The sequence below is a fragment of the Mytilus galloprovincialis genome, chromosome 14 (assembly GCF_965363235.1).
Source record: "Mytilus galloprovincialis chromosome 14, xbMytGall1.hap1.1, whole genome shotgun sequence".
In the NCBI taxonomy this organism is placed as follows: Eukaryota; Metazoa; Mollusca; class Bivalvia; order Mytilida; family Mytilidae; genus Mytilus; species Mytilus galloprovincialis.
In genome coordinates, this window is record NC_134851.1 from 30,168,046 (window position 1) to 30,175,986 (window position 7,941).

The following is a 7,941-nucleotide window of genomic DNA, read 5'->3' on the forward strand; positions in this document are numbered from 1 at the left end:
ATATGTTGTAAAAGGTGCTGAATAATGTTAACCTGTGCAATATTTTTGAATTATATATTTATTACATGTTGTTTATTAAATTTATATTTTTTTACACTTTTTAACTTTTTTTTTTTTTTTTTTATTTGTTTTTCAGTAGTCAGGCTTTTACAATCCCTTTACATCACCACCTGACCATGGTGTTAAGAGGTTTGATATATATATATACAACAAAAAATTGACTACATTTTTTTCTTCTAATGTGAATATATATTATTTAAATATTAACATTATAATAAAAAGTGGAAAAGAAACAATCACGCACACATACACACACTCTCGCACTTGCATTAACATAACATAAATCAACTTGTGTATTGCAAAGAAAAATGTTATCTTTGTAAAGATCTGCTCTTTATGAACTGTAAGTTTCATTTTTTATTTTATATGATTTGAATCAAAAGTAATGGGGACTAATCAGTAAAAATGTAATCTAATGGGGCCCAGAATTTTTGAAAATAAGGTGTGGTACCATTTTTCTTTGCTATATAATGTTCATTTTCCTGATATTTTCTTATTTTTGCTAATAACCCTATAATACTTGGTTTCTTTTCATACAATTTACATTTGTATATATAGTTCTTTGCAATAATAATAATCAAATTCAACAGTAAACTCTCATTTTGAAGACCAAGAAAAATGTGCTTCTTAGATAATGTAAAGTTCACAAAATATCTTTTCAGTTTTTGTGAAAAAGTTTGCCATATAAAATGTGTTATTGGACATTCATAGAATAAATGCTCCATGGTTTCATCAGAAACCTTACAAAAAGTACATAGCTTTGAATCTTTAAGTTTAACTTTATATAAGAAAGTGTTAGTTGCAATTATTCTATGTAAAAATTTATATTGAAAAGTTCTTAAATAAGTGTCTTTACATGATTTTCTTAAAATAACATAATATTCTGACCAATCTGCAATTTCAATACCTAGTGATTCCTCCCATTGTAAGAACTTTTCTGTTGGCAGTTGCACATTTCTGTCAACAAGATCTTTGTATACAAACTTTGCCTTTTTGTTACACAATAATCTTTCCAAAAAAATATCAATACAGTTAAAAGTTTCAAAATTTACATGAGCAATATTTTCTTTAATATATTCTCTCATATACTTTGGAATGTTAGCAATGAGACCATAATACTTTAAAAAATTATTTGTTTGAAGTCTTGGTCCTATCTGATCAAAATTACAAAAGTCCTTAGTCTCTAAGTTAATAAGGTCAAACAAAGACTGCACTCCCCTTCTATGCCACTGAATAAAATACGGAAAATCTACTAGAGGTGCAAAATTTAAAATATCTAATGACAAAATATCTTGAACAGAAATATTGGTAGCAGGCCTTGCTACATGAAAGCTAAAAAATACATCCTTCCAAAAAGGATTGCTAAGACTATCAGAGATTTCTCTGAGTTTCTCCTTTTGAAAATGCAATACCCTTTCTCCACCATACTGTTCAAGGTTTTTTAATAATAATGATTGCCAACTACCATATAAATTGGATGAAAACCTCTTTATCCAGCCAATCTTAAGGTATATATTAAAATAATGTATATTAATCATATTTAAACCTCCTTGTGGAATATCTCCGATTAAAGTACTTCGTCTAATTCGATCAGGTTTTCCATTCCATATGAATTGAAAGAATAAAGTATTCAACTCATTTAATTTTGATTCTGGCAAGTTGGGTAGTGCAGTCAACAGGTGAATTAATTTTGGAAGTGCCAAAGTCTTGATAACAGTAATCTTTCCCATTAGGGTTAATTTTCTATGTTGCCAACTCTTAAGAATGCCTGACACTTCCTTTATCTTTTTGGAGAAATTAATTTCTGGCATACTATCAAGATCTAAAGAGAATTCAATTCCCAAAAGTTTAAAATTTGAATAGCACCACTGAAGTTTTAAATCAGGACAGAGAATCAGATCTGAATACTTTTTATTCCCAACCCACACAGCTTTAGTTTTAGAAGAATTAATTTTTAACCCGGATACTTTTTGGAATGAGTCGAAACAATTTAAAGTCTCCCTCAAAGATGTTTCAGTTCCATCCAAAACAAGGAAAGTGTCATCAGCATATTGACTCAAAAGGGATTCATTTTCATGAACAAAAGTTCCCTTTATTTTGGGGTTTGACCTTATTTTCATAGAAAGTAACTCAACACCTATAATAAAAAGATAAGGGGAGAGGGGGTCACCTTGTCTACAGCTTCTCTCCAAATTAAAGAAGCTTGAAAGATGGCCATTATTTATAACACAACTTGATGCTTTCAAATAAAATACTTCAAACCATCTGCATATAGATGGCCCAAAATTGAAACTCTTCAATGCTTTTTTCAAAAAAGACCATTCAATAGAGTCAAAAGCCTTTTCAAAATCTACTAGTAGTAAAAGACCAGTTTTGTTATGCTTTTCCAAATAGTGCATCAAATCATACAATAGACGTGTATTCTCACCCATAAATCTATCTTTAATAAAGCCTTTCTGACAGTCACTGATAATAGACGGTAAAACAGGTTTTATTCTATTAGCAATAACGGCAGAAGCAATCTTGGTGTCAGTATTCATAAGGCTAATTGGGCGCCAATTAGCTAGATAACGTCTATCTTTATCTTCTTTTGGAATACACGTAATGACACTTTGATACTAAAATTTAGAAAATTCCCCATTTTCATAGCCAAAATATAATGATCTAAAAAGAAAAGGTCCAATATCTCGCCAAAAGACTTTGTAAAATTCTACAGTATACCCATCTGAGCCTGGACTCTTTCCATTTGACATAGATTTTAGAGATTCTGCACATTCTTTAAAAGAAATATTACCCTCACACAAATCCTTCTCTTCTTCTGTGAGTTTAACATTGTGCTTGAAAAAGGAATCATCATCACATTCCAGATTTTTACTTGAGTATAATGTTTTATAAAAATTCATTTCTTCTTGTAAAACTCTAGATTGATCTGATATATGTTTTCCATTTTCATCTATGAGCTCAGTTATTGTTTTTTTAATAAAATTTTTCTTTTCCAATTTACAAAAAAACTCTGAACACTTTTCCCCATTCTCTTGCCAGTTAGCGTGGGATCTTAAAAAAACACCTTCAATTTTTCTTTCTCTTATATTTTCTAATTCTAACTTTTTCTGGTTTAAAGCTGCATGAATTTGACCATCAGGAGATATGTTCATATGATTTTCCAAACTTTGAATGTCATTTTCCAGTAAAAGTGTTGCAGCTTTTTCCTCTCTAGCTTTTTGAATACTGTAACCAATAGACAAAGATCTAATTTTCATTTTTATCAACTCAAAAAATACTTGATCATTGCATGAGAGTTTAACATTTAACAGATCATCTATGTTGCCTGATTCATAATATTCTAAAATACTCTCATTTATACATGTTTTAACTTTTTTGATATAGTCTAAATCTCGCAACAGTTGGGAGTTAAATTTCCAATATCCCTTTCCCCGCTTTGCTAAACTGGCAGAAAAGGTGAAAGTTATAGCAGAATGATCTGTCTTATACCCAGGAATAATGTTAGTATTTTTCATGAGTGAAAACAGATCCTCTGTGACTAGAAAAAAATCAAGCCGACTTTGTTTTATGGGTGAGCATTGACGCCATGTATATTTTCTATCGTTTGGATAACAGGTCCGCCAAGGATCTAATAACTCAAGACTTTCTACTATTTCTTCAATCTTTTTTCGTGAGTTTGGGTTTCTATTATGAATAATATTGTAAGTGTCTATGTTTGTATCTTGTACAACATTCCAGTCCCCACATAATAAAAAGCTAGTATTTGAAAATGATGCCATTTTCTTATATATGTCATTAAAAAATGAAGGTTCATCAGTATTAAATCCATACAAACAAACAAAAGTAATGCGTTGACTTGACAAGGATAAATCTAAGATAATATAACGACCATCTATATCAATAATAGAATTATGCACTTCAAAATCAAGACCTAATTTGAACATAATACTGACACCTGCACTTTTGTTACTATGATGACTGAAAAAACATGTATTTCCCCATTCCTCTTCCCATTTTTTTTCAATATCTTTATTACTATGGGTTTCTTGAAAGCAAATTACTGAAGCATTTTTGCCCTTCGCCCAATCAAAAACATCTGTTCTCTTTTTTGAATTAGAAAAAAGACCCCTTACATTCATAGACAACACTGTTACAATATTATCCATTATCATATAAAACAAAACAATATTTCAAACTTGAGCAGATAAATTCTAACTTAAAAACCAATACACAATCATAGTTTATACAATCATACACACATTCAACAATAAGATGACACTTTGGCATAGATACCTGTAAAGTCATTTTTGTACAACAAAATTTCATTTACAGTATGGCATTTAAGTATTTACAATATAAAGATAGTTGTTTTCTAAAGACAATGTATTAATTAGTATATATATTTAGTTGAGAGATTCATGATAAGTAAAAATAATAAAAGATTTTCGTTATCTCCCTTTGATTTGTATTTTTTTTTTTTTTTTTAGTTATCTCCCTTCAATAAATATACAGTTATCTTCAAATTAAGTATGGTTCACACAAACAAAAATAAATAGAATTATACATATAAAAAAAAGTACTTTGAATCAAATATGAATTCAAATTATTTAAATCAAATTCAGAGAGATGCATTATAAGTAAATAAATTGATAATATGCACAGCCCAGATTGTTTTAATCTTATTACATGTACTATCTTTCATTTTTACAGTGATGAAACATTAAGCAATGTATCAAATAAGGAAATGAATTTCAATGACCTTTTTTGTTTTTGTTTTTCAGTTTTTGTTCAATATTGTCAAATAAGTCAAATCTAATTCTACTCCCATCCTGTTGCTTGGCATAGACATTGCAATTATAAAACCAGACGTTTTCAAAATGTTCACCGTTTTTTAATCTTGTCATCAGTCCTAGGTTACGCTGTGTAATATCATCATGGAACTTGATGTCATTTTTTAGTCCTCTCTTCTGTCTCATAATTTTAATTTTCAGTTCAGTATTGCGTACTTTAACAATGATAGGTTTTGTGTGTCCCTCTTTCCCAGGAATTCTGTGTATTGCCTGTACATCATCAGGTTTAATGTCTACCTTTAACTCTTTGTTTACCATATTAACAAACTCATCTCTCAATACCTCATGAGGCCTTTCTGGGTAGTTGAGCATTCTGATGTTATGCTTTCTACTATACTGTTCATTATAATTTCCAAGCTTAATTGCATCAATAGCTCTATTGTTGTTATCACTTACTTGTTCTTCTAATTTCTCTATAGATTTATCTTTTGCCCTCACACGTTCTCTCAGGTTTTCATTGTCTATCATCAGAGAATCCATTTGATCTTGTAACTTTCCAGTTGTCTCCCTTACTTTTGCTTCAATTTTTTCTGAGAAATTCTTTTCAAAAGTTAATAATAACTGTTTAACAATGTTGGTAACAATATCTTTTAAGTCTTTTTGTTGAACCAAACAGTTAATTGCACTACTTAAATCATCTTTAGTAACTGTTACCTGAAGGGCCTTTTTGATTTCACTAAGAGTAGTTTGAATACTAGTCATGCTATCAGTACATTCCAAACTTTCATCTGCTACATCTGAATGAGTTCGTTTGTTCTGCTTTGGTGGTTTTTCTTGTGAAGATTCTTTAGCTCCAGGCTTTTTAGCTGCCAACATTGTTTGTACAGTTTTAACACCTTTCTGATTACTATCCCCAGGCATACTTTCTATATTTTAAACAACAGTTCAAAATACAAAATTATTAAATTCCACTGAATCCAAAATGTTTTTAACACTAATACAAGTCCATTGAAGAAGGAAATTTCAAAATAACTTGATTTCTATATAGTCCATACAATTCTGAATATAATGATATAACTTTCAATAGAATTCTTCATCAAAATCCAGCTTAAAAATGCCAAATACTGCAGAGCTGATGTTCAACTCCTTTCTATCTTGGCGGCCATCTTCTTTTAACTTTACATTGACTTAATATGCATAATTAAAATAGTTTTGATGACACAAAAGTCTTTCTTTAACATTTTATACAATGCATGTATATATAGGTACATTGATATATGGCAAAGCACAGCACAGACTATACTAGACCCCTAACTTCACTTTAAACTGGTTCTTATTCCAAGTTTATTTATCTATGTATCAAAAAGTAAAATTGCAAAAAATACCGAACTCCAGTAAAAACTCAAAACGGAGAGTCCCCAATCAAATTGCAAAACCTAGTGATTAAGCCCACCAAACAAATAGATACCAACTGTCATATTCTGGAATTGGTACAGGCATTTTCTTAGGTAGAAAATGGTGAATTAAACCTGATCTTATAGGTAGCTAAACCTCTCACTTGTATGATAGTTGCATCAAATTCAAAAATCTTTTAATACCATCATCAGTATATGTTTCATCAGTCCTTGAAGCGTTCCAGATAGAAAAAAATTAACTGTATTTAATCGTCTTGCAAGTCATAGGCATTGGTAATCATGAACAATTATGAAGATTGACAAAGTTGTATACAACAATATTGATCAATATTCACAGACCAATGGCTGTATAGTATTAAATGTAAACTAAGCTTTGGACACTTGAGTTCTAGATCATGATTGGCAATGTAAACCACAGAAGGAGATATGAATGCAATTTTTTATGTCTCCGATGTTCGTCCCAAAATTGGTTTCTGTTCTCTAACTTTAGTTTGCCTCAATCAAATTTTATGAAACTTATACACAATGCTTCTTACTTGGTTGCCTCATTCTAACCATTCTAGAGTTATGCCCCTTTATAAATAAAAAAATTGCAAAATGTTTAAGTTGCCCAATCCAACCATTATGAAACCTTAACACAATACTTATTACCACAGAGCACACATCAAGTACAATTATGGATAACATCACTTTTATTGTTCTTAAGTTATGTCCACAGTATGAAGTTGTATGCAAGCGGGGGCATCATCTGTGTCCATGGGGACACATTCTCCAATTATCTAATGTGTATCTGTACTCTTACAAAGGGGAAGATATTGATTGTTAGTGATAAATGCCTATCTTAGCACAGACGGCTATGTCATAGCAGCTATTTACTTTAATAGAGAAAGCCTTAACTATAAACTTAGATGGGAAAACTGGCAGTTTAGTCAAACCTACATTGTTCAAGAAGTTTTAAACTAACCTGTGTGACATGTTAGTGATAACTGTAGATAGAGTGATGGACTACTTAGTCTAGTTTATTACTGTAGACAGTGAATTATCATACATACATATGGATGAGAGCAAATTAACAATACAAACTGGGCAAGTCCTGTTAAAGAGGCTGTACAGGAAGAAGTCTGGGACATTTGGACTGTCATTGAGAATATATAGGATAAAGACACACACATATTGACAAAAGATAATTATTAAGTTACATTTTCAAGTTAATGAACAGTACAAGGTAAGTTAAACACCAATGTTTGATGTACAAATTAAACCTACTCTAAAGCAATCTTCCTGAATATGCATTTAATTTACCATTGGATGTTAAACAGCCATCCATTCATCAATCCCTCTTCTTCTGGGAACATTTTTCTGGAGCCTTTTATAGCTGATTATGTGGTATGGGCTGTGCTAATTTTTGAAGGCCGCACAGTGACCTATAGTAGTTAATGTTTGTGTCATTTTGGTCTTTTGTGGATAGTTGTCTCATTAGCAATCATACCCCATCTTCTTTTTTTTTTCATATATACTGGAATTGGGTTTGCTCATTGTTAAAAGCCATATGTTGAGTAACCTGAAATTGTTGTATAGTTTTGTCTTTTGGTTTTAAACAAGTTTTTATAATGAACCACATCTTCTAAAACAGTAGTAAATTATAGATTTCAACAGAGAATAAAAATCTGGAC